Source organism: Sabethes cyaneus, chromosome 3, assembly GCF_943734655.1.
Source record: "Sabethes cyaneus chromosome 3, idSabCyanKW18_F2, whole genome shotgun sequence".
Taxonomy (NCBI): domain Eukaryota; kingdom Metazoa; phylum Arthropoda; class Insecta; order Diptera; family Culicidae; genus Sabethes; species Sabethes cyaneus.
The window spans coordinates 36,708,749-36,735,132 of NC_071355.1; the positions used below are offsets into that span (position 1 = coordinate 36,708,749).

Consider the following 26,384-nt stretch of genomic DNA (forward strand, 5'->3'; position numbering starts at 1 on the left):
TTAATACACAAACTTGCAATTTTTCCTCACAGTAAAGTAGAAAACAACTCCCCTCATTGCTTAGCCAGAAAGCGGATAGTAATATTCTAGTTTAGTAGTTCTCGATTCTATGAGGAACATACCGACAGGCAGACAGAAATCCATTTTTATAGGAATAGATTTTCCAACACACTTCCTCCCGTAGTATTAGTAAAATACACAGTCCATCCCTCCTTTTTCTCTCTAAAAGTCCAATTACTGCTACACTACTGCACACTATACATCATAAAAGCAATAACATATGAAATCTGAGCAGACAAGCAGTTCATTTTGACAAATCAAAGGGTGACAAAATCAGGTCAAAAACGTGACAAAATCGCGGGTGACAAAATCGGGTTACCACTGTATTACATTTTTGACAGATTTCACACCAGCTCGTCTATGGGTTTGGCAGCACCCTCTCAAATTTCAATGAAACTTTTTGTGTGTGAAGAGTTCATGTAAATAAACAACTTTGCATACTTAGTTTTTCGAAAATTGGTCTAGACTAACTTTTGGAAAGGGCTTAATTTTTTTTCTGTTTTTTATTATATTAATATAACTCGAAAATTATAGGACCTACAACAAAACTTTTACAAAGTGACTTTTAGACAATCTTCTGAATTTTCATAAAAAAATTCTGAAAAAAAATTGATTTCTACACTGAGAAAAAAGCATTTTAAAAACTAAAAATCGATTTCCCAAAAAAGGCCATCTTAGAAATTGATGAATTTTTTTTGAAGATAGATAATTATATGGCCTATAATTCTTCCATACACGCAAAATGGGCATATTTAAAGGAAAAAAGTTTTTCTAAAAAAAATTTTTAAGTATTTTCGAAAATTATAGCACCTACAAAAAATGATCTATGAATGACTTTTAGAAAATTTTCCGAATTTTCATTAAAAAATTAAAAATTATTTCTACACTGAAAAAAATAGCATTTTAAAAACTAAAATTCGATTTTCCTCAAAAGCGCATCTCGAAAATTGCTGAAATTTTTTTCTAAGGTAGATAATTACATGGCTTAAAAGTCTTTCATAGATTGCAAAATGGACATAATCAAGGGATAAAAGTTTTCCTAACGAAAACTTTTTCAAGTCGTTCCCGGGAAAAAAAGTATAAATAGGTATAAGTTTTTTTTAGGAAAACTTTTTTCTCTTGAATATGCCCATGTTGTATTATATTAGAGACTTGTAGGCCATGTATATACCTACCTTCGAAAAAAATTTCGACAATTTCCATGATGCGCTTTTCGGGAAAATCAAACTTTAGTTTTTAAAATGCTATTTTTTTCAGTGTAGAAATGCTTTTTATTTTTTTCATTAGGCCATTACATATATTTAAAATAGTTTTTGTCCCTCCGGTGTTGGGCCACTGAAGAAGGGGGGGGGGGGGGACAAAAAAAACAAAGAGAATTTTTAATCGAGCAAAAAAAATGGATTTTAGGCATTTTTACTTAAAGTTTAAACGTGAAAACCATATCTATTCTTGCTTTTAATAAATACGTTGTTATTTTTCATGCAAAAATCTACGAACAAAAAGACAGAAACGAAAGAAAACTTTTTTGGCCGAGCCGGAAATTGCACTGTTTGACCTTCCGTTTCTATTTCGTGCTAGAAGCATAAAATCAAGTCGTACACTCATTTTTCGAGTTTTTCAGGGTGTAAAGCCCACAGACAATTGATTTTATAAAAAAAAATTAATTCATATCCTACAAATTATTTCTTTCCCCCCGATTTTTCAAGCCAATTTCCAAGGGGGGGGGGGGGGTGACAAAAACTTTGAAAATGATACAATGGTCTTATTTTTTAATGAAAATTCAGAAAATTTTGTAAGTCATTCATTGGCCATTTTTTTGTAGATACTATAATTTTCGAAAATACTGAAATACCTTTTTTCCGGAAAAAGTTTTTGTTAGAAAAACTTTTCCCTTAAATATGCCCATTTTGCGATCTATGGAAGAATTGTAGAGCATATAATTATGTGTCTTCAAAAAAATTTCATCAATTTCCGAGATGGCCTCTTTTGGAAAATCGATTTTTAGTTTCTAAAATGCTTTTTTCTCAGTGTAGAAATCAATTTTTATTTTTTAGTTTTTTATGAAAATTTGGACGATTTTCTAAAAGTCACTCATAGATCATTTTTTTGTAGGTGCTATCTAATTTGATAAATATTTCTTATAGCATTTTTTCTTAGCTTTCCGATGGTGGTCTTAAAATTAAAATCGGTTGGGAAAATCATGGCGAAAATTATACTATACGTAATTATACTATATTATAACTAGTTCGTTGAAATTTTACACTTTTTCGTTGAAACCCAAACAAAGATTTTCATTGGGTATTTGAATGCAACTTTATCTGAAACTTAAAAAAATTGTATGGGAGCCCCTCTGTTCCAGAAGGGAGAAGGGTCTCAAACCATCTTAAGAACATTCCCCGACCTTAAAAACCCCCGCATACAAATTTTCACGCCGATCGGTCTCAAAATGTTGAATAACTGGTGCAATAGATTTTGCAGTCCAAGCTAGTAAATATCAATTTACCGGATCTTTGCCTGATTGCCCAAGGTTAAAATCAGTCATAAACCCTTTTCCCTCGTTCGGATACTTCCATTCCATGGCGTCATGAGTATTCTATCCAACCAACCAACGCAACGGGATGCTACGGAAAATTTGAACTGTGATTTCAGAACGAAAACGTTTCTTCGAAATTTCACCAACAGACACGCCACCCAGAAGCGTACACCATTTCATTTGGCCCGGAGTCATGATTCGTGAACGAATTCTAAACCTAGCTAAGCTAGATATAGCTGTTATCCGCCGCTGTATTATACGGACAGTAGAGCACGTACATGAACTTTCTAATGAATTTCAAAATGATTGCTCAAATCGTTGTTATTACCAGAATCAAAACTGTTATACTACCGAACCAACTAGTTACTGAGTGGGAGCATTAGGCAGACAGGGGGGGTCTGGACGGGGGAAACATTTTCGATAAAACTTCTCTCTGCGGCGCCCATTTGCGAGTTAGCCAGAAAAGCAATCTAATTTCATGAAACGTATGCAGCAGTTTATAATTTGAAATCGTCCCTTGTCATTTAGCGGGAACTGCTCTGGCACTGTCTAGCACGGCGTCGACAGCATCCTTGTTTCTCTTTCTCAACCCGCTCTCGCTCGGTCCGATTCCGTCGCTGGGTCGCAATTATGGTATAGAGCATATCATCCTGGCGCAACTTAGCAACCGTCAGCTGCAGTAAGCCGTCGTCCGTTGTTGGCGTTTCCACTACACCCGATGGCGCTGCTGCCAACGACGGCACGGCTGCTATTGCTACTGCGCTACTGCTGCGATGCAGAAGCGAATCAGAACCATCAGCGGAGCGTGCTTTGTGTAGTGTAAATATTTGCCGAACCCGGGCGTCCCATTCTGCGTCCCAGAGCCTCGGGCTCAGCTTTGGCGTGCGTTTTGCTACGGCTAACGGCACCGCTACGACAGCAGAACTTTCATCAAACCCTAGCCGACTTGTCATCCCGTTCGGTTACCTCCTCTTCCTGTGGAGAAAGAAAGGGGGGGATAGATTAAGTTGGAGTGTTTCCTGCTTATTGCAACTAGGCAAGATGCAGTTTAGTTTTCTTGAAGGCAAAATCGTTGGTCGTCTTCATACTGACAGCGGAGATCGGTAATGAAAATTGTTCGACGGAGAGTCACCAGAAATGATGACTTTCAAGTTGATGACAATAGCTCTATTCAATCAGTGATAGTACTTAGCAAAACAGTTGTTTTGTAATCATTTGAATCAATGTTATTAACTAACTACGAAATCAAACAAGCTGCCTATGCCTAGCTTATTTAATTCGCACATTTTTTAATCAGACAAAACTTCAAAACAAATTGCTTGAACCATGTACGGCAAACAACAGTTTGTCCATCATCGTAAATCACAACGTAGGTGTGTAGCTGACTGGTTTACAACAATAATCCTGCAAAACCGACAAGTTGAGTGTTACCGGCTCATCACAGATCCGATTGAAAACCCTTTTCCGGAGAAGGAGAGGACGTAGGCGTACCAACGACGAGGCGTCGGAGTTTGCAAACATCTTGTTGTTGCCTTGTTATCACCGCTGTCGACGGCGATACGATGCGATGGCTGCTGTCCCGCGCGCCAACCAACACCCACCCCTCATAACGCGCAACGCTACGGAAAAGATGGAAAAACGATGTTCCACTTGAATGCGCTCGCAACTTTGCCGGTGATTAAAGCAAACGCCATCAACACCTCTGCAGCACACCTCTGCTGCCCTCGCGGAGCTGCGCTGCGGATTGGCGGACGAAAAAACACCGGGGATGTTGTTTATGTTTTTAATGAATCCTTTATAGGCGACCAAAACTCGGGATTTTACGGGTTGAGCTGCCGGGAAAAAATTTTGATGTTTGTTTAGAGATCTTCTGCTATGTTTTTCTCTCTGCTTATTTTATCTGGAAAATCATCCTTACGTAACACTTTACTGTAGTACACACAGTCCTTTATCGCCCTTTTTAATGCGGTGGAAATTCCGCATTTTACGACAGAAATGGATTACTTCACTGATGGACGGTATCTACTGCTGCAGCGGTGAGGAGGTGCCGCACCGAGTCGAGAAACTCATTATTTTGCTCGCATCGTAAAACCGGAACAGCAAACGGCATCTTTGTAGCTGAGAGCTTTTCCGCACAATTTTTGCTTTGATTTTTGTGCTGCTTTTCGCGCGACGACGACGACAACTCGTTTCGCAGTCGTGGAAAAGGGATACCTACAGTCAGTCGTGATGTTATCTACTGCCGGTGTAAATTGAATGGAAAGTAAGTTTTTCCGGCAATTTTTTGGCTTGCAGGATTACTTTCTAAGAGGATGACGATTGCAGCAAAGGAACTGTTAAAATTAAGTTGCGTGATCGTTTTTAAAATAAGGCGGTCCGGAACTTTTAATAGAAACCAGTTGAGCTCGGAAAATATAAAAACCTGTCAAGGAAACTGCTGATACATTCCATTTGCCAGTGTTTTTTCAATGCTGTTTATGATTTGTCACCCTACTGCACGGGAACAATTGTCTGGCATCTGGCGAAGAGTACACGGTGTCCATGAGTATAATTGGAAGCCCATACACTACGAGCCAGCGGGATTCCGCAACGTAGTATTTGGCCGGTGTGGAACTGCAGCAACACCTCCCAAAATGACCTGAGGACTTGGCCACCTTTGCTGTTGATCGGCATCAACAATTAGATAACCGGATAATGCACCTTGTGAATGATCTGCTACCCCTAAGCATCATTATACATTGTATGATGTGAATTTCCGGAGTAAAAACGAAAGCACAATTGACTGGTGACGTGACTGAGCAGCGAGGTTGTTGGTGTTATTCCGAATGAGCGACAGCGAGTAAGGACAGCATACGTCCAGACGATCGAGATGAACTTTGAAATGGTTTTGAACCTCCATTTTTGCACTAGACAATGAAAAACAGAGGTGGACCTAGATAAGACCTTTGGGAAACTTTCAAGTCTATAGAATTTCATTGTTTTCTTTAAATTCATTGGTCGTCGAGTTCGACTTGGTGGAAACCTGACATCAAATTGAATGTCGTTAAGTGTTTTGCTTAGCCTAATTGATCGAGAATGTCGTCGATTCTAGGCAAAGGGAATTTATCAACCACTGTTTTTTTTTTACTCAATTGACGGAAATTTACGACCAAACGCCATTTTTCGTCTTTGTCGTTAACTTCTTTAAGACTAAAAGGATTGGTGAGTTATAAGGTGAAATTAAAGATTGGATTAGTTTGTCGGCTACTAACCCACTTGTGTGTTAATTTCTTTGTCCACTTTTGTATTAATTTCTTGCCTGTGAATTTCAGTTGTTACCCGTCAACGTGTCTCCATCTAGCGCGAACATGTCGTGAAATTTTTCGCATGCTTTAATGAGATTTTATTCATCCGTCTCTGGGGTATTATTCAAAGCTAATTCCATGCGTGATTTTTCCGTCCGATTATGTTGTTTATTGTCGAATGTGTAAATGTTATATTCTCTTAGTGGTGTAATTGCTGTAGGACACGTATTTGCCAGTTTTACTAATTCGTTAGTTGTATTATTCAGTTTGATAGTAGAATTATTTGAGCTAAGAATAGAATTCTAACAGAAGACTTTAGTGACATTAGGTACTTGTGTAGTAACGAGGAAGGAAATCTGATCACAAACGAGCGCGAACGGTGGTCGACACAGGGAAGCAGTTGTTCGATGAACAATTAAATGGTAAGGTTGCAACGATGCGGAACCGAAGGTAACCAGTGAGTCTCCATGGAAGATAGTAATGTCCAAGTACATGATCTGCAGGAAATCAAACGAGAAATCGGATTGCTGAAGGCCAACAAAGCTGCTGGTACAGGCCGCTTATCGGTAGAACTTTATAAACATGGCCAAGAAACGCTGGCAACGGCTCTACACTGGGTTATTCCCAAGATTTGGGAAGAGCAAAAGCCACCCGGAGGAATGGATGGAAGGAGTGGTTTGTCGCAACTCCAAAAAGGTGATCGGCTCGACTGCAGCAACTATAGCGCATAATGCTGGTAAACGCTGCCTACAAGGCACGCTCCCAGATCCTTTTACGACGGTTTTCACCCATAGTATATGGGTTCGTAGGTAATTATCTGACGGACTTTATGAGGGATCACGCCACTGCGGACCAAATTTTTACTATCCGACAGATCTTGCAAAAGTGCGGAAATAAAAACTACCCACGCACCACATCTATGTTAACTTCAAGGCAGCATACTATACCGTCGATCGAGACCAGCTATGGCAGATAATGCATGAACACGAGTTTTCGAACAAACTAACCGTAACCGTTAACGCCGACGAACTAGAATCGTGCCTTTAGGATCGCTGGTGACCGCGGGTCACAACACTAGTAAGGAGATTCAATGGCGCATTCAAGCCCTTCGCAAAATTATACGATCAAGAAACCTACGCCGCTGTACGAAGCTGACAATGTACCAAACCCTTATTAGATCGGTAGTTCTTTATGAACTTGAAGCCGTGACGCCGCTCACGGAGGACTAACGCGTCCTTTTCGTGTTCGAGCAGTAAGTATTGCAGGTGATATTTGGCGGAGTACAAACTGAAAGCGGCGAGTGGTGGAGGCGTATGAATCACGACCTACAGCCTACAGGCACAGCTTGGAGAGATTTCCATCGTACAACTGGTAAAAGTCGATAGGCTATGGTGGGCCAGACACGTCGCCGTCGTAAGGATGCCGGAAGACGGTACGACGAAAACAATTCTCTTCAGCCACCCCACTGGCACACGGTGGACCGGATTCGAAAAAATGCGGACATTAGCAATTGGGTGAAAGACGCGTAATTTTTCAAGGGTGGTGTCTTCGGGTAAGTTTAATAATACAATATAGCGCATTTTTCTCCACTATTAGGTTGATACGAACTTTTGTTTTATTTTAAAACTAGCTGACCCGACAAACTCCGTATTGCCACAAATTAAACTGTGTTGTACACAGGGCCTTTAATTATCACCGAATTTCAAACAAAACAGAAAATCTTTTTTCTAAGCATACATTGTTTTTTATGCCTCTGAGTTTCATATATACAACTGCACAGTGATTTTCGTCATAGTATACAAGTTCAATATATCGTGAAAATAGAACAGGAAAAAGTGATTTTCAAACCCAGAAGGTGATATTCACTTCAGGAAAAAAACAATTTTAAATGCAGTAAATGAAAAGAAAAATCTTATGTCCAACAGCTGAACGCAATAGATGCTAAATAACACCATAAATTTTTTTTATTGATTTTCACTGCTCAAACGTGAATTTTGTTTGTTACAATATCACAGGGCGCTGATATTCTATATTCTCGTGCATGAAGTTCATGCTTGCTGTATATAGTTATTTCGTACGTTTGATCAAAGCAAGCAGATTTTCAATGCAAGGCAGACTGATAATCCAGAAGTTTGAACGTTATGCTGATGAATATTAACAGCACTGGTTGTACATAACTCGTGAATCTTGGATGACCTTTGCCACAATCTCGAGTTTTGCAAGTTTCTGGGGAGTTCATGGGTGTTTCAGTAAACAAATTTTCCTCACAGTAAAGTAGAAAACAACTCCCCCTAGTGCTTAGCCTGATAAAATAAAGCGGATAGCATTTAAATATTCGCCATCATTACAAACCATTTCACCGAATACCATTTTGCGGAACACCAATTCTCGGTTGACCATAACGCGGAATATAGAGTTTCGCAGAATACCATTTCACGGAAAATCTTTTCGTAGAAAGTACCATTTCGCAGGGGTGACCCAACTGAAGGAAAGTAATAGAGGTCAGTAGATCTAGGAAAAGAAATAAACCTAGATAGAGGTGATCTCTACGGGGGTCTGCCCCCCGCAGTAACCGGCGCTTCCGACGGCAGGTTGTCGGCAACACTCGCGGCCTGTGGCGCGATTTTGCGCTGAAATATCTAATGTTGCTATTGATAGTTTTTGATGGTCTTGTTATTGACTAATGTTTTATGAAAGAGTCTAAAATTTCTCCTGTTCGATTGGTTTTTGAGTTACGCAAAAATTTCTGTTTTATTTGTATGAGAGTCCTCATCCCCCTACCACAGGGGTGAAGGGTCTCAAACCATCATAAAAAAATTCTTGCCTCCAAAACCACCCACATGCTAAATTTGGTTCCATTTGCTTGATTAGTTCTAGAGTTATGAGGAAATTTGTATTTCATTTGTATGGGAGCTTCCCCTCCTAAAAATGTAAGGGGTCCTAATTCTTCATAGAAAAAACTCTTGCCTTCAAAAACACCAACATGCCAAATATGGTTCCAATTGATAGATCAGTTCTCGAATTACGAGGAAATTTATTTTTTATTTGTGTAGAAGCCCCCCCCTCTTAAAGTGGGGAGGGGTCCTAATTCACCATAGAAAATATTTGTGCCTCCAAAAACCTCCACATGCAAAATTTGGTTCTATTTGCTTGATTAGTTCTCGAGGTATGAGGAAATTTGTATTTCGTTTGTATAGGAGCCCCCACTCTTAAAGTGGGGAGGGGTCTCTAACCGTCACTAAAACCTTACCTGGCCCCAAAAACCTCTACATGCAAATTTTCACGCCAATTGGTTCAGTAGTTTTTGATTATATAAGGAACATCCCGACAGACAGAAATCCATTTTTATATATAAGACTAGCTGACCCGACAAACTTCGTATTGCCACAAATTAACCTGTGTTGTACATAAATCATGAATCTCGGATGATCTTTGTCACAATCTCGAGTTTTGCGAGCCCCCCAGTGGGCGGCGCTTCCGACGGCGGGTCACCGGCAACACTCGCGACCGTCTCGTCCTGAATGATCTAGTGTTACTATAGATAGTTTTTGTGGTCTTGTATTGACTAATGTTTTATGGAAGAGTCTCGAATTTCTCGAGTTCGATTAGTTTTTGAGTTTCGCAAAAATTTCTGTTTTATTTGTATGAGAGTCCATATCCCCCTACCACAGGGGTGAGAGGTCTCTAACTATCGTGAAATAAATTCAAGACTCCAAAATCTCCCACATGCCAAATTTGGTTCCATTTGCTTGATTAGTTCTCAAGTTATAAGAAAATTTGAATTTCATTTGAATGGGAGCTCCCCTCTTAAAAGGAGAAGGGGTCGTAATTCACCATAGAAAAAATTTCTGCCATTTAAAACTCCCACATGCCAAATTTGGTTCCATTTGATTGATTAGTTCTCGAGATAAGAGGAAATTTGCATTTAATTTGTATGGAAGCCCACCCTCTTAAAGGGGAGATGGGCCATAACTCGCTTTCTAAAGAAGAGAGGGGTCTCAATTCATCATAGAAAAAAATCTTGCGTCCAAAACCACTTACTTGTCAAATTTGGTTCCATTTGCTTGATTAGTTCTCGAGTTATGAGGAAATTTGTTTTTCATTTGTATAGGAGCACCCCCCCCCTCTTAAAGTGGGGAAATCCATAGAAAATATACCATAGAAAATATTCTTGCCTACAAAAACACCCACATGATAAATTTGGTTCCATTTGCTTGATTAGTTCTAGAGTTATGAGGAAATTTGTATTTCGTTTGTATGAGAGCCCCCCCCCTCTTAAAAAGGTAAGGGGTCCTAATTCATCATAGAAAAACTGGTTGACTCCAAAAACACCCACATGCCAAATATGGTTCCATTTGCTTGATTAGTTCTCGAATTATGAGGAAATTTGTATTTCATTTGTATGGGAGCCCCCCCCCTCCTAAAGTGAGGAAGGGTCCCAGTTCATCATAGAAAATATTTTTGCCTCCAGAAACTTCCACATGCCAAATTTGGTTCTATTTGCTTGATTAGTTCTCGAGTTATAAGGAAATTTGTATTCCGTTTGTATAGGAGCCCCCCCCCCCCCTCTTAAAGTTGGGAGGAGTCCTAATTCACCATAGAAAATATTCTTGCCCTGGAAAACTTTCACATGTCAAATTTGGTTTCATTTGCTTGATTAGCTCTCGAGTTATGAGGAAATTTGTATTTCGTTTGTATAGGAGCCCCCCCTCTTAAAGTGCGGAGGGGTCCTAATTTACTATAGAAAATATTCTTGCCGTCGAAAACCTTCACATGCCAAATTTGGTTCCATTTGCTTGATTAGTTCTCGAGTTATGCAGAAATTTGTGTTTCATTTGTATGGGAGCCCCCCCTCTTAGTGGGGGGAGGGGTTTCTAACCATCACTAAAACCTTTCCTGGCCCCAAAAAACCTCTACATGCATATTTTCATGCCGATTGGTTCAGTAGTTTTCGATTCTATAAGGAACATACGGACAGACAGACAGACAGACAGAAATCCTTCTTTATAGGTATAGATATCCTGCTACAGAAAATTGTTTAATTTAGTAAATGCCATTGCAAACCTAACTTGATGAATGTTTCTTATTGCATTTATTCAGCTTCCCGATGGTGGTCTTGAAATTAAAATCGGTTGGGGGGATCATGGTGAAAGCAGCGATTTTTTGATAAAATCCAACGTGGCGGTCAAATCCAAGATGGCCGCCAATTTTTTTCACTTCGTTTTTAAACCCTATCTCTCCTCTTTACAAAACCGTGTCGTTTGTAGTTTGTTTCATATCAAATTTTGGAAATACAGGCCGGACTCGATTATCCGGGGATTTGATTAACCGGGGATTCGATTATCCGGGTGAAAAAAAAATTATTTGTTTTCAATGATTTATTTTAAACCTTAATGTTATAGTTTTTATGCTACATGATGTTTCCAACTTGACAAATATTGATTCACCTCCCTAAAGCTACAAAATTTCTTCCTTATATCCCATTTATCGGCGAACAAAACAAAAATAAATCCTGCGATGATGAAATCAATTTTTTTTACTTAAAAATCATCATCACCATCATCATTATCATCATCATTGTAATCATCAGTAAAAAAATACACATCATCATCAGTACAAATAATAATATTGTATCAAAAAAATCACCAGTGGAAAAAATCGTAAGAAAGGAATTTTCTGACTTTTGGGAAGATAGATCAATAATAAATAAAACATTTCGGATACCTCAAAGTTAAGAAACGACATACCAAAAAAAATTTGTACCAAAAATGATGATTCGATTATCCGGGTGATTCGATTATCCGGGCTGAAAATAAAAATGATCACTCGGATAATCGAGTCCGAGCGGTATCACAATAATTATATGAAAATTATGAACGTTGCTACAAACAACTGATTGTTTTATTCAGTTAATGCCGCCAAATTTTTTTTTATTCCATTTGAAAGCCCTGTTCTTCTTCTTTACAGAACTGGGCCATTTTTTAGTTGTTTCATGGCAGATTTATGAAATATCACATAATATAGATCCCGAGGTTTGCTCAAAATTCAACTTTTTTTAAACTGTTAGGCCCCTTGACGAACAAGGGGTCCATTATTTCGAGGTATCAAAGGTGTAATTCTTATTTTGTGACCATTTTCAACCAATTAAACGCAAAAGTTCCAATGTTTGAGGACCTCGTGTCAGGTAGTGGCCCCATTTCAGCGAGAATTACTCAACTATCTATCTCTTACCGGTTGCGAAATATAATGATGTGCTAAAAACGAGCACTTAAAAATCAATTATGCTCAATAACTTTGCACACCATTGTTTTATTGCGTTCAAATGTTCTACAAAGTTATTCAGTATGCTAAAATACATATTTTCTCTGAAGACTGTTTTTCACTAAGATGTATATTTAATGAGCCATAAAAAATGTTACACGATATTCAATTGATATTTTCTGAGATTGCTTTAGAAATCTCCTGATGGAAATATTTTTTTTTCATAGATAAAATATAGTACTTTCACCTAATGGTTGTTTGGTTCGCGCAAAGATGCCCGAAATTGAAAAAAAATAATAAATTTTGCAAATTTTTTTTCATTTATTTTATAACTTAGTATTTTTCATTAAATATGCGTCCTAGCGACAAACAGTTTTCAGAGAAAATGTGTATTTTAGCATACTGAATAACGTTGTAGAACACTCGAAAGCAATAAAAAAATCGTGTGCAAAGTTATTGAGCATAATTAATTGTGCTCCTTTTCTTAACTGTCATAACGAATCGTAAGAAATCATAATAATAGTAAGTAATGCAATTCTAATAGTGTTGAAAAGTCATTACTTGTGATTGAACACACAATATGATATAGGATAATAACTTTTAAGTATTTTATGTAATCGAATATTTATCCCAATAAAAAAAATATTCCTTTTTAACATATCATTATATTTCGCAACCGGTAGGAGATAGATAGTTACTATATTCAGCAAAGTTTTTTATTTTAGTATGTTCTGCAACTTTTTGGAGAAAAATTTTTTTTAAGTTATTTAAAAAAACAAAAGTTTGCATCACCCTAATAGGTGAATTCACGGTCATCCTAATAGTGCAGAAAGATGCGCTATATTTTGTTATTAAACTTCTCCGAAGACACCACCCTTGAAAAATTACGCATTTTTACCCTGTCCGCATTTTTTCGAATCCGGACCACCGTGCGGCACCAGAAACAGAGGAGCTCAACGTGCAAGATGGCTCGACCAGGTCGAAAGTGATTTGCGACTTCTGATACGACTGGAAAATTGGCGGACGATTAACCCGAGATCAGGTTACAACAGACCCTCGAGCGATTTCACAATAGATCTACAGTACTGGCGGCAGTCATGAGTTTACTGAAGTAGAAAACCATGCGTCTCCTTCTGCTTTGGTTTCATTGGAAGCGCCTTATTTATTAGTAATGTCGCAACAATTATATTGGCGGCTATATGATTTCACAATTTGAAACTTAAAACTTATTCAATATATCTATACCTATAAAGAAGGATTTCTGTCTGTCTGTCTGTCTGTCCTGTGTTCCTTATAGAATCAAAAACTACTGAACCAATCGGCGTGAAAATTTGCATGTAGAGGTTTTTGGGGCCAGGAAAGGTTTTAGTGATGGTTAGAGACCCCTCCCCCCACTAAGAGGGGGGGCTCTCATACAAATAAAACAGAAATTTTTGCGAAACTCAAAAACTAATCCAACTCGAGAAATTCGAGACTCTTCCATAAAACATTAATCAATAACAAGACCACAAAAACTATCTATAGTAACATTTGATCATTCAGGACGAGCCGGTCGCGAGTGTTGCCGGTGACCCGCCGTCGGAAGCGCCGCCCACTGGGGGGCTTGCAAAACTCGAGATAGTGACAAAGATCATCCGAGATTCATGATTTATGTTCAACACAGGTTAATTTGTGGCAATACGAAGTTTGTCGGGTCAGCTAGTTTTAAATAAAACTAAGAATCATTCTGATATTTGTTTTATTCCCACAATCTTGGCGGGAGTTGCTTTTCTATCGATTGTGAACGACGAAGTACGGTAGTGTTTTATGTAACTACAGCCACAGCATCCAGAAGGAAACTCACTTTAGTCCTCAACATTTTTTTCTTTCGCTTCTAGTATATACCTGGTTGTCGTTTCGTTTTCACAACTTTCGATCGCAACCAGATGACCGAATCACATCTCAATGGGGGGTCCCGTGCATAGCTATAGTTTTTCAATAAAAACTACTGGAGCAGCAAAAACAAATTTAACGCTTGTTGTCAGAGCAACTATTGTGTGCGCCGTCCAGAGAAGTATGCAAACAGCCATTAAAAAGTTTTGCTTGCAAGAAAATTGAAAGTACTGCGCTTCGTTCGTTTCTAGATAAGATTTTCGCTAAGCGTTTTACTGTACTTTGCGCAGCATACGGTAGTTGGAAGTATAAGAGTTGATACACTTCATAAACGGTGAAATATTAGATTCTATACGAAAAAAAACAACGCTTTTCAATAAAACTTCGGCGAATGCCCACAGATCCAATAAAACACTTTCTAATAAGCGTTAGCTCACGCTCGATAGAGCACCTTGTTAAATTACAGATCCATCAAAATTTCATTGCTCGGAAATTAAACCAGCAGCGGAAACTGCCCCCGAAACCGAGAACAAATAGTCCCTTCAGAGCGATCCCTATTCCACTTGTGCGCTGGCTGGCTGACTGGCTGGTATCCGTCCGTTTTCCTTTGATTTTTTTATTTTTTTTTGTCTGTCAAAATCAGCCTTCCCGCGGCCGGCTGGTCGGCCGCCGAGCAAAGCGTAAAGCGAAACCATTCAAATGCTATTTTACCTTGATGCAAAATTAATCACATTCGTTTTTCGGGGCCCGTGGGACCGATCCATCATCCGCGATCCGTGATCCGCGTGGTGGCGACGGCGGCAGCGGTAGCGGCGGAGGTGGCGGCGACGTCTGCCAATGTAAATTACCGCGTTTTCCACTGACTGCGACCGACCGACTGATGATGCTCCCTGCTCCGCTCTTGATGGTATGCTCTGTGGTGGGCGGAGAATGATGAATGAAATTCGTTCGAGAATCGGACTCGGAAGAAAGTAGCCGCCCAACCACCCACCCATCCAGAGTGGCCATCTAAAAGCCGAGTAAAGTACGGAAGCAAATTTTGCCAGCTTGCGGACTAACTAAGTAGCTGCTAATTGTTATGTCTTTCGGATTGAAACTGGTAGGAAAGAGATCTGAGTCCTCTGAGAGTTGAAACGAAGGATTTAAACGAGCAATGTGTAATTAAAATTCTATTCTCATTAGCATTACATCAGTGTTATTCCGTACGATGATTTCGGCCGGGAAGCTTTGCGTTGCGCATTTTTCAAAGTTTCAAAGCATTCTTTATCGGCTGACTTAATGTAGAGTTACTATTTCCCATATCTATGCAAATGTTGCGACCAGCAAGCAGCGACCTAACGTAAGGATGCTGCAGCAGTTTTCAGTCGAATGACAGAGAGTATTCCTATCGCTTACAATTACGACGGCGATGGTGAATCCTGTAAACCGCCTGCCTGTGTGCACACCTCCACAGTCTACAGCAGCCCAGCCAGGCAGGCAGGGAGAGCATTCATCGTCGTCGTAATCATCCCGTGAATTAATATTAATGATTTTTCCGTTTATACTTTCTCTGACGTTTCTTTGCAGGTAAGCATGGCGAGGAAAGGAAGTAAGCAAGCTCTTGTGCATTCCCAGTGGCCCACTAAGCGCCCTACACACTCCGAAGAGGGTCCCGTTTAATATAGCACAGTCTTTTTTTCGGCCAGTGACACTGTTGTCAACCGGCAGAACAACCGCCTTCCTGCGGACGACGATCCTCAGCGTGGGCCGGGAATTCCCAACAAGTGAGTCCTCTATTTAGTGGTTTTCACTGTGGGTGTGGGCTGAATGTTGGAATTGCAATTTGCTCGTTAGGCATTATAATTTTGCAGATTATTTAATTGAAGTGATGACTATTGAAAATCGAGATGTTTTAAATTGCTTTCCATCTGTTACGGATTGCAACTCGAACGGTGGGGGTCACCAAATGCCACCGAAACACAATCGACTCCCAATTATGCAATCCGTATTATATGGCGCAGCAAGAAGAAGCGGTCTTTTGTTACGACTTTTCCATCCAACCCGATGGATGCGGTCGTCAAGGCAAGACCCGCCGGTCGTCTCTATTTTCCTCTCGAACGAAATCCACTTGGCACAGTTAAAAGAACGCTATGCAGAAGGTCTATTAAACGGCAGCCATCGGTACAGGTTTATGGCTTTTTGATAAGTGTTGGGGCGCGATGAAAACGGCTTATGTTCGTTCGGGAAAAAGCAAAGAATAGGTTAGTGGTTGGTGCTCTTCGAGGATCGAGGATGGGGAAAGCAGAAATGGGTTGGTTGTTGTATAACAACATATGGATTGATATATTATACCTTGCTCTATCTCTCTCTGCTCTGTGTGTTGTGTGTCATGGACCGAAACGGAACGGGTCTTTCTTGCTGCTTGCTATGTTGTTGCCGCTGCCTGAGTGCGAGAAGTTCGAGATACATGGCGAGTAGGAAGAAATATCTAACCTGAATGCTCCTAGAAGTGCAAATGGATTGAACCGGCCACGGGGCCGTCTCTCATTGTATTGTCGTTACGAACGAACGAAGATAGGTGTGAGGGCTTTTCGATCAATTTTCTCGAAAGCATTCTGCCTGGCCCGTGTTTGTTGTTTGCTTATTCGCGTGCAACTCAAGATGTGTGATGTTCAACTGCTGGGAAGCTGCAAACGGGGTTTTGGGTGGAGAAATATCCCGGTTCGGTTGCATGCTCGGTGGGTGAGAGACAGGATTGTCTTGCGGAACGTGTTAGATATCCAATTCTACAGTTTCTCGTTTGTAAAGGTTCTTTTTTCTTTCTTGCAAGTATCATTTTTCTGATTGATAGTATCGAGAGACTGTTTGTTGTTCGATAGCAGAAGCTCATTTTTATTACGTATTCACAATGTATGGACAAACACTTGACAGACGCTATTTAAGATTGCTGTATCCGCATCTTGGATTTCAAGTGGCATTAGCTGTGTTTATGAAGCAACCATCAAAAAGAAGAAAAATTTAATCTTCGGTATTTGTTTTCTTACTCAATCCAAGGCTGTGTTGTGAGTATCATTCTTCAACTCTGATATTAAAGCATCTGCAAGTCTGTTTTAAATAAGTGTTATTGTTGTTTTGCATTAATAAATTTAAGAAGTAGCAGCTAAAATCGTTTTCTTTACACCTGCTGTTGATGGCGGCTACGTCAGCGGTATGGTTACGTCAAAGGTGAAGCAACCAAACATTTTTGACGACATTAGAATTTCCTACCATCTACTGTAGAGTGAGAAGTCTGTTGTTGTCACTACTAACTCTCTGGACCATCCTGCTGTCGGGGATTTATTTATTACTCGTTGAGTTTACTTTACTGCTTAATAAAGCTGCTTTACTATGGCGGGTCGCACAATAAACCCGTCAACGGGGGTTTTCTGGCTGAGAAATTAACGTTATGAACACGTTTTTTTTTGCCAATAAATTGGTTTATAAAATTTTAATATACACTTTCTTATGAAATATTTTCACTCCCACAAAACGACTTTTGACGTCATGTTGCAAGCCCCAGCAACAATGTGAGTTTTATTTTACTCTTACGGCGGTTTTCAAGACCAATTTTGGTCTTAAATGCCACCATAAGACTGTCATAAAACCCAAATTGTTACTTGAGAGGTGTCATTCCATAATTAAGGGTCTAATTACCGTCACGAAAAAGTGAAAGATTTTGAACGCTAATACCTAACTTTACCAATTCTGAAAAGATTTTACTAATTACTAAGTGATTAATACACCATCTATTTTGTCTGATTTCGGTTAGTTCCAGTTTAGGAAAACTGAGACTGAGTTTCCTCGTCCCAACAGGTCACGGATGTTTATCTTGTTCGAACCTAGACCAAGTTGACGTCCTGAGAGTAAATGGTAGCGCGCCGACCCCTTTGTTTTGAATGATTGTATCGATGTGCTGGTGGAATGTATACACAATTGAAGTCTCGTATGAAAACCCAAGCGAAGGAATGTAACATTTTGTGTACTTAAACAGTGATTGTTGAAGTGAAGGATCACACGCAATGGCTCTGTCAGAAAGTGGGTTATTGAGGTTTTATTTTTGTCACTTACCTTTTACCTGGCGGTGTTCAGCTCTAACATGTCCTGACACAAATTAACAAAGATGGGGCACCCTACCTTTCAGAAAAATGTTTTGGCCCGGAAAAACGGAGTAATTTTGGGCTGGTTAATCTATTATTACTTATTCCGATTGCTTAGGTTGAAATCACCAGACTTTCAGGTGAAACTCAATTTAAAATCAATGTTGAAATTGGACTAAAAAATAGTCTTGAATCTGATATAGTAGACTTTATTCAGAGCATTTAATTAGACTTTAATTTGGATTTAAAATTTTACTGGAAAGTAGATTTAAAATTAGATTTGAAATCAGACTTCAATTTGAAGTAATTTGGATTGGAAGCTTTATTTGGAATTAGACATGACATCGAACTGAAAAAAGAATTTGAAGCATTTATTTGAAACTAGCTGACCCGACAAACTTCGTATTGCCACAAAGTAATCTGTGTTGTACATAAATCATGAATCTCGGATGATCTTTGTCACAATCTCGAGTTTTGCAAGCCCCCCAGTGGGCGGCGCTTCCGACGGCGGGTCACCGGCAACACTCGCGACCGTCTCGTCCTGAATGATCTAGTGTTACTGTTGGCACCAGTGCCAACATGTGAAGGCGGGTGGGTGAGCGGTGCCTTCTTACCACCGTTGGAACAATAGTCACGGTAACAACAGCTGGATGGATTTGTGCCACACCACTGCGAAGGGTAGAGTCCAGAGGCGACGCCGGAGAGGGTGGAAGGGTCACGCAAAACACTGAATCCTAGCCGGAACGATTTACCGACTGGGGACGACGCCAAACTGGAATTCTTTCGGATGTCGTGAAAAGATCACTTTTACTTAACACTACTTTTATTTAACTATACTTTTGCACAATGTGGCACTTTCACTTAGTTCTTATCACTTGTTGTTACTATCACGGTGGTTAAATCGATGTTGTCTCTAAGACGGTTGAAATACTTCTCTTTTTGCATTCTGTTAAACGCCCGTATTTATACTACACGGCGCGACATTCTGGTCATCTCGGGCAACTTCGGGAAGGTTCGACGAAATACATTGCTGACATAGGAAAGAAGTGCCTAGAATGTTCGATGTACGTTGCTAGCAGATGCAGGCAGTTTGGAGATGCTTCTCGAATCTTCGAAAGCACGTGTTTCATACGGTTGGCGGATTTTAGCGTATTTTTCGCTGTCGCGAACAGTTACTATAGATAGTTTTTGTGGTCTTGTATTGACTAATGTTTTATGGAAGAGTCTCGAATTTCTCGAGTTCGATTAGTTTTTGAGTTTCGCAAAAATTTCTGTTTTATTTGTATGAGAGTCCATATCCCCCTACCACAGGGGTGAGAGGTCTCTAACTATCGTAAAATAAATTCAAGACTCCAAAATCTCCCACATGCCAAACTTGGTCCCATTTGCTTGATTAGTTTTCGAGATAAGAGGAAATTTGCATTTCATTTGTATAGGAGCCCCCCCTCCTAAAGTGGGTAGGGGTCCCAATTCATCATAGAAAAAATTTTTGTCTCCAAAAACACCCACGTGCCAAATTTGGTTCCATTTGCTTGATTAGTTTTCGAGTTATGAGGAAATTTGTATTTAGTTTGTATAGGAGCCCTCCTCTTAAAGTGGGGAGGGCTCCTTATTCACCATAGAAAATATTCTTGCCCTCGAGAACTTTCACATGCCAAATTTTGTTCCATTTGCTTGATTAGTTTTTCAGTTATGAGGAAATTTGTATTTCATGTGTATAGGATCCCCCCCTCCTAAAACGGGGAGGGGTCCCAATTCATCATAGAAAAAATTTTTGTCTCCAAAAACACCCACATGCCAAATTTGGTTCCATTTGCTTAATTACTTCTCGAGTTATGAGGAAAATTGTGTTTCTTTGGTACAGGAGCCCCCCCTCTTAAAGTGGGGAGGGGTCCTAATTTACTATAGAAAATATTCTTGCCCTCGAAAACCTTCACATGCCAAATTTGGTTCCATTTGCTTGATGAGTTCTCGAGTTATGAGGAAATTTGAATGGAAGCCCCCCCTTTTAAAGAGGAGAGGAGTTATAATTCCCCTTATAAAGAGGGGAGGGGTCTCAATTTACCATAGAATAAATTCTTGTCACCGAAAACACCCACATGCCAAATTTTGTTCTATTTGCTTGATTAGTTGTCGAGTTATGCAGAAATTTGTGTTTCATTTGTATGGGAGCCCCCCCTCTTAGTGGGGGGAGGGGTTTCTAACCATCACTAAAACCTTTCCTGGCCCCAAAAAACCTCTACATGCATATTTTCATGCCGATTGGTTCCGTAGTTTTCGATTCTATAAGGAACATACGGACAGACAGACAGAAATCCTTCTTTATAGGTATAGATTGGAATCGAAATTTTATTTGAAATTGGAATTGAACTAAACTTGGAATTGGATATGAAATTAAGATCGCAATTAAATTTAAAATTAGTATTAAAAATGGACAGAAATAAAAAATTTAAATTGGTTTGAGATTAGACTTGGAATTACATTTGAAATAGGACTTGAAATCAGAGTCTAAATTTGACTTAAAATTGAACTTAAAATTGCAATTAAGATAGACTTGAAACTGGGCATGAAATGGGAAATGTAATTGAACTAGAGATTCGACATTTAATTAAACTTGAATTTAGATTAATCTAAACTTGAAATTTTACAAGCTGGACACGAAATTCGATATTAAGTGTTGAATACTTAAAATTAAATTTTCTCATTTATCCTCTTATTCATCTTATATTTTCACACGTTTTACATCTTTTCTCTTCTATCTTGTCTCTTTTGCAGTCTCGTTTTTCCACTTGTTGTTCCGTTTTTCCACTTTTCGTTCCCGTTTTTTCTCCTATTCTGAATCTTGGTTTTTGCTTTCATTGTACATCCGTTTTTCCATTTTTTCCCTTGTTTCCCCTTTTCCTGTCCCGTGGTTCCTGTTTCATTGGTCCAATTTTCTCCTTTCCTATTCAAATGTTTAAATTTGCAGTTCTTTTTTTCTCATGCTTTTCACTTGTTTTTTGTTATCAGCTACATTAGTTTTCAATCTTTTGAATTGTCTTTTTCCCTTGTTTTCGCTTCCAGTTTTCATATTTTTTTGAACTCTTCTTCTTCCTTCTCGTGTTTTGTCTTCGTTGGTTCGGCTTACTTCTTTTAGATACTTCGTTTTCCACTTTTTGATACTTCGTTGTCCATCTTTTCTGCCTTATTCTGGCTACCTTTTCCTCCTTTCTATTACAGGCTTTCCTAGTTATCTCCCGTTTTTTGTCATTTTTTCTTCTGTTTTGCCTTTGTCGTTGGTCCGTTTGTTATTTTTATCATATTTCTCCTTTTATGTATATCCCGTTTGACCTCTTTGTCATTTTCTCCTCTTTTGTCTCCTCTACTGAATTTTTCTGCCCGCTGTTTACTTTGTTCCTTTTCCGTTCCTGTCCCGTTTCGCTCTTTTCCCGAGTCCTGAATTGCTTCTGCTTCGTTGTTTGTCTTTCTTCCGTTTTCCTTCCCTTTGAGACGTTGCGCCTTTTTTCCTGGGTCGTTTTTTATCATTTTCAATCCGTTTCAACTTTTTTTTTCATTTTTTCGGCCCCGATTTTCATTTTTTTCGTGTTTTAACTGCTTTTCTATTCCCTTTTTCGTTCGTTATTTTTTTTATTCACTAGAAGAAGGAAAACCCCTGGGAGTGAAGCTACTTAGCACAAAACCTTCTTTTATGTATGACAATGGACTGCACATTTTGTGCATATTTTGTGTAACAAAATAACAGTTGCAATTATGCATAACTAACAGATATGTTATTACAGTCACAGACAAACAGACGAGACACTCACATTAACTTCATCGCCCATTCAAAAACCACTCATTTTTCAAAAAAGCATGTTTCGCAACATGAGCACACCGTGGCGCTCGAGTTTTCAGTTCAAAACCGTACAAATATAAAAACCCTACAATGTAAAACCTTACAAAGATAATTTACACTGTAGCATGCATAACAGAGGGTGCTAGTGTGCAAGCAAAATGTGTAGGACGATGGTTTTCAAAGGATTTTCTTCTATGTGTCATGTCAGTTCGCTGCTGCGACTCCGACTACAGGACCGGAATGAGATTGATAGCACCACATAGTACGGGTTCTTCTTTCGTTTTTTCGTCTATTCCGTTCTTACTCTTATTATGTCCTGCTTTTCCTCATTTTCTGTCACGTTCTGTTTGTTTTCGTTTTATCCCTTGTGTCTTCTATTTTCACATTTATCTTTTTCCGGCCCATTTTTTTCTTTTTCTCGTTATTCCATTCTCTTGTTTCTGTATTTATTTCTGTATTCTGTATTTTCTGTATTTTTTGTCCCATTTTTTCTCTTTTTCTGTTAAGTTGCTTCCAGTTTTTGCCACGTTTTCCTTTGTGCTCTTTTCCGTTTTATTTCTTCTATCTCATTTATTCGTTTTTACTTTATCTTGAGACAGCAGAAGGCGACCTACCTCTAGTTCGATCGGTAATTCTTTTGTAAATATTATGAGAAAATTTTCATCATTTTCATAAGAAACTGTATACTCTACGATGTCTAATATTTCTCCTTCTGTATCCCGTTTGATCGCTCTTCCCGTTTTTATCGTTTCCTCTATCGGTTTTCTTTATTTCCTTTTTGGTTTCTCTTGTCTCCTGTTCCATATTCCTAATTTTGTTTTGTATTTTCTTGCACATTTATTTCCTCTTTCTTTGTTCCTGTTTTTTTGTTTTCATTTTTCCCCATTTTTCCATAGGTCCTGAATTTCGTCTGCTTCATTGTTCGTCTTTCTTCTTTCGTTTTCTCGCGTTTTTAAGGCCCACTTTTGCGCTTTTCCTAACTTTTTTTTATTATTTTCTGTCCTGTTTTAGACTTTTTTCTATTTTTCGGTTCAGTTTTCAGTCTTTTTGCCCTATTATTAACTTCTGTTATTTCCTATTTTTGTTGGTTCTTCGTTCGTTTCTTTTGTGAAACAGAAAACGTCCGTTCTTCCTCTTATTATGTTTTGCTTTTTCTGTGACAGAAAGCATTCTGTTTTTCTTTTCCGTCTTATCCCTTTTGTCTTCCGTTTTCAGTTTTCTCTTTCTTGTCGCTTTTTTGCTCTTTTTCTGTGTCTCCTAGTTCTTAATGCCGAATTTTCTCCTTTTGTATACCGTTTTTTCTCTTCTTTTGTCCAGCTTATCCTCATTTCTTTGCGGTTATTCCTACTTCTCTCTTCTTATCATATTCGTTCTTCATCGTTTTCTATTCAGGCTCGTCGTTTTTTGCCTCGTTTTTCCTCTATTTTTGTCCCGCTTTCTTCTTTTCTACTCTTTTTTTTATGTCCCGTTTTTCCTTCCATTCTCTCACTATTTTTTGTTAATGTTTATTTTTTTCTTGCTAATTTTTATTCTTTTCCTCTTTTTCTAACCCGTTTGTCCAGTTTACACGTTTTCCTTTGTGCTCTTTTTGTTTTTCTTCTATTTTTTTCTTTTTTAGTTTGCTTTCTGGCGAGCAGCAAGGGATAAACTACCTCTAGCTCTATCAATAATGCTGTGAATATATTAAGAAAATTTACTATCTTACTACATAAGAAACTGTTGGTTTTACGTTGTCCCAAATTTCTTCTTTTACACACTTAAACGATTCAGTAAAATTTACCGAAATCTAAACAGCTGAACGTTCGGTAAAATTTTTTATTGCACCAAACATTACTAATGATCTGTAAACGTCGATTGGCACCACCGAAATTTTTACCGAACGTTCAGCTGTTTAGATTTCGGTAAAATTTTACCGAATTCGGTGCGTTTTGTTAAGTGTGTATACTCAGTTTTTCTCGTTTTTTCTATTGGTTTTCTTTTTTCTTTCTCGTTATTCTTTTTTTTCCTTTTTCTTCTCCTGTTCTCTGTTCCATTTTCCCTTTCTTGTTTTGTATTTTCTCTCTCATGTTTTCTTTTTCTGTCCGCTGTTTCCTCTTCTTCAAATTTTTCTGTTCCTTTTCTCTCTCCCGTCCTACACATTTTGCTTTTGCCCTTTTCCTGAGTCCTGAATTCCTTCTGCATCGTTTACGTCTTTCATCTATTTTCTCCCGTACGTGGCCTATTTTTAAACTTTTGACTCTTTTTTTGTCGATTTTTTTTTCATTTTTGTCTCCATTTTCAGTTTTTATTTTTCCATTCTCCTGCTTCCGTATTTCCTTTTTTCTATCCCTTTTTTCTCCGTTTTCCTCTTTTTCAGACCATTTTTTGGGGTTATTCCTGTTTTGACGTAGGACTACGTCTTTGTAGTAAAAAAGGGATCCTGGGACTGGGAAGCACTTTGCGAAAACGAAAATAGAAGTGTAACGTCTGAATAAAAGATTTCAAATGCTAATATGGCCATTATAAATATTTTTTAAAGTTTTTGTCCTTCGGATGCTGGGCAACTGAAGGGGGGGAGGTGAAAAAAACTGATTTTCACGCAAAAAAAATTAAGATTATTAGGAATTTTTACTTGAAGTTTAATCGTGCAACCCGAATCTATTCTTGCTCTTCATACATACGTTATTATTTTCCATGCAAAAACCTTCCAAAATAGAGTCAAAATCAAAAAAAAAATTTTTTTGGCCGATTTTCAAAAATTACATTATTTTTACTTCCACTTTTGTTTCCTACTACAAGCGTTAACACTCCGTGAACACTTTTTTCCAGTTCGTTGGGCTGTAAAACTCACAAATAATAGATTTTATAAAAACATTTTTTACTCAAGTTTTACAAAAATTTTTTGCCGCCCGATTTTTAGAGCCAATTTTGAAGAGCGGGGGGACAAAAACTTTAAAAATAATTTGAAATGGCCAAACTACTAAGCAACTGTACTAATCTGAACAATTCATATATCGTTGGATAGATAAAATGACCAGCAATTTTATTGGGGGTTAGAGACCAATTTTAAGGAGCGCGTAAGAGGGGGGGGGGCTCCAATACAAATGAAAGACAAATTTCCTCATAACTCTGGAACTAAACAAACAAATGGAACCAAATTTGGCATGTGGTGGTTTCAGAAGGCAAGATTTTTTTCTATGGTGAATTGAGACCCCTCCCCTCTATAAGAGGGGGGCTGTCATACAAATAATATACAAATTTCCTCATAACTCGAGAACTAATCAAGCAAAAGGAACCAAATTTGGCATGGGGGGTTATTGCAGGCATGAATTTATTTTATGATGGTTTGAGGATAAGGACTCTCATACAAATAATACAGAAATTTTTGCGTATGAGCCATATTTTCTGCTATGTAACAAGCGGTAAGCTGTGAAAGTAAACTAGTAAAATTTTCTCAGAGCAAAAGACAGTGAATCGACGCCGCCTACTTACGTGCCTGTTGCCATTCATGTCTAAAGAGAAGGACATTCGAATGGCACGTCATATTTGCGATGAACCTGCTTTGGCTTCAATGTTATTTGTAACCAATGGCCCTTTTAAAGGCCACAAGCGAGTTAAAGTAAGATTATTGAAACATGTCAAACTACGCATAATCATATTCAGTACAATAATCTGTGGGCTGGTCATTCATGACCGTTTCAACCTTGTGTGCATCATACAAGTGATTTTTAAAAGAAAACTCTATGTCTCATTGGTTGCAGGCCTTGTACTTTTGAACTCCCGTCCACGTATTTTCAAAGCGACCATTGCATTCAATAAAGAATGGAATTTGAATAGCACTAACAGATTCTTATAAACATGCGTATACCAGAAATGCAGTTTACATTAGTCCTTAATCTAATGATCTGATATAGTCCTACGTCACCCTTTCGTACAACCCGTAGGGCTGTATACCTTGTAGTTTTTCTCTCATTTTTCTTCTTTTCTCTTTCGTTCTTCATCTGTTGCTGTCCAGTCTCCTTATTTTCCCTCTCTTTCACTCCGGTGTTCATCTATTCCACTAAAATACGAGCATCACGGAAAATGATACATTTTGAACGCTAATAGCTCTGCCAATTATGAATGGATTCTGATGGCTTGAATAACTAATATCAAATATCATCATACATTCTCTTCGAGATTACCTTGCAGACAAGGACGGCAGTTAAACACACCATCTGTTTACTGTGGTTTTCTTTTACAAAAACAGTAACAAAATCCGCTCGCTTCAACAGATTGAAGATTCGTTACGACGTTTAAACTTATACCGATTTGATATCTGTGCTTGGGAAGCACGCCAGAGTGCAAAACCATTTGTCTCAAGTATGCAAATAGCTGTAAAGTTGAGTGACGAAAGAAAATAGGGAAGTAGTAAGATGCAGAGGACGTTAGCTAATTGATATTTT

At 38.6% G+C, this 26,384-nt stretch overlaps 1 protein-coding gene across 5 annotated transcripts in view; it reads left to right on the top strand.

Annotated features, from left to right (window-relative positions):
- Positions 1-26,384, top strand: part of LOC128743980 (furin-like protease 1) — a 570,474-nt gene that overhangs the window by 152,196 nt on the left and 391,894 nt on the right. The window lies entirely within an intron of this gene.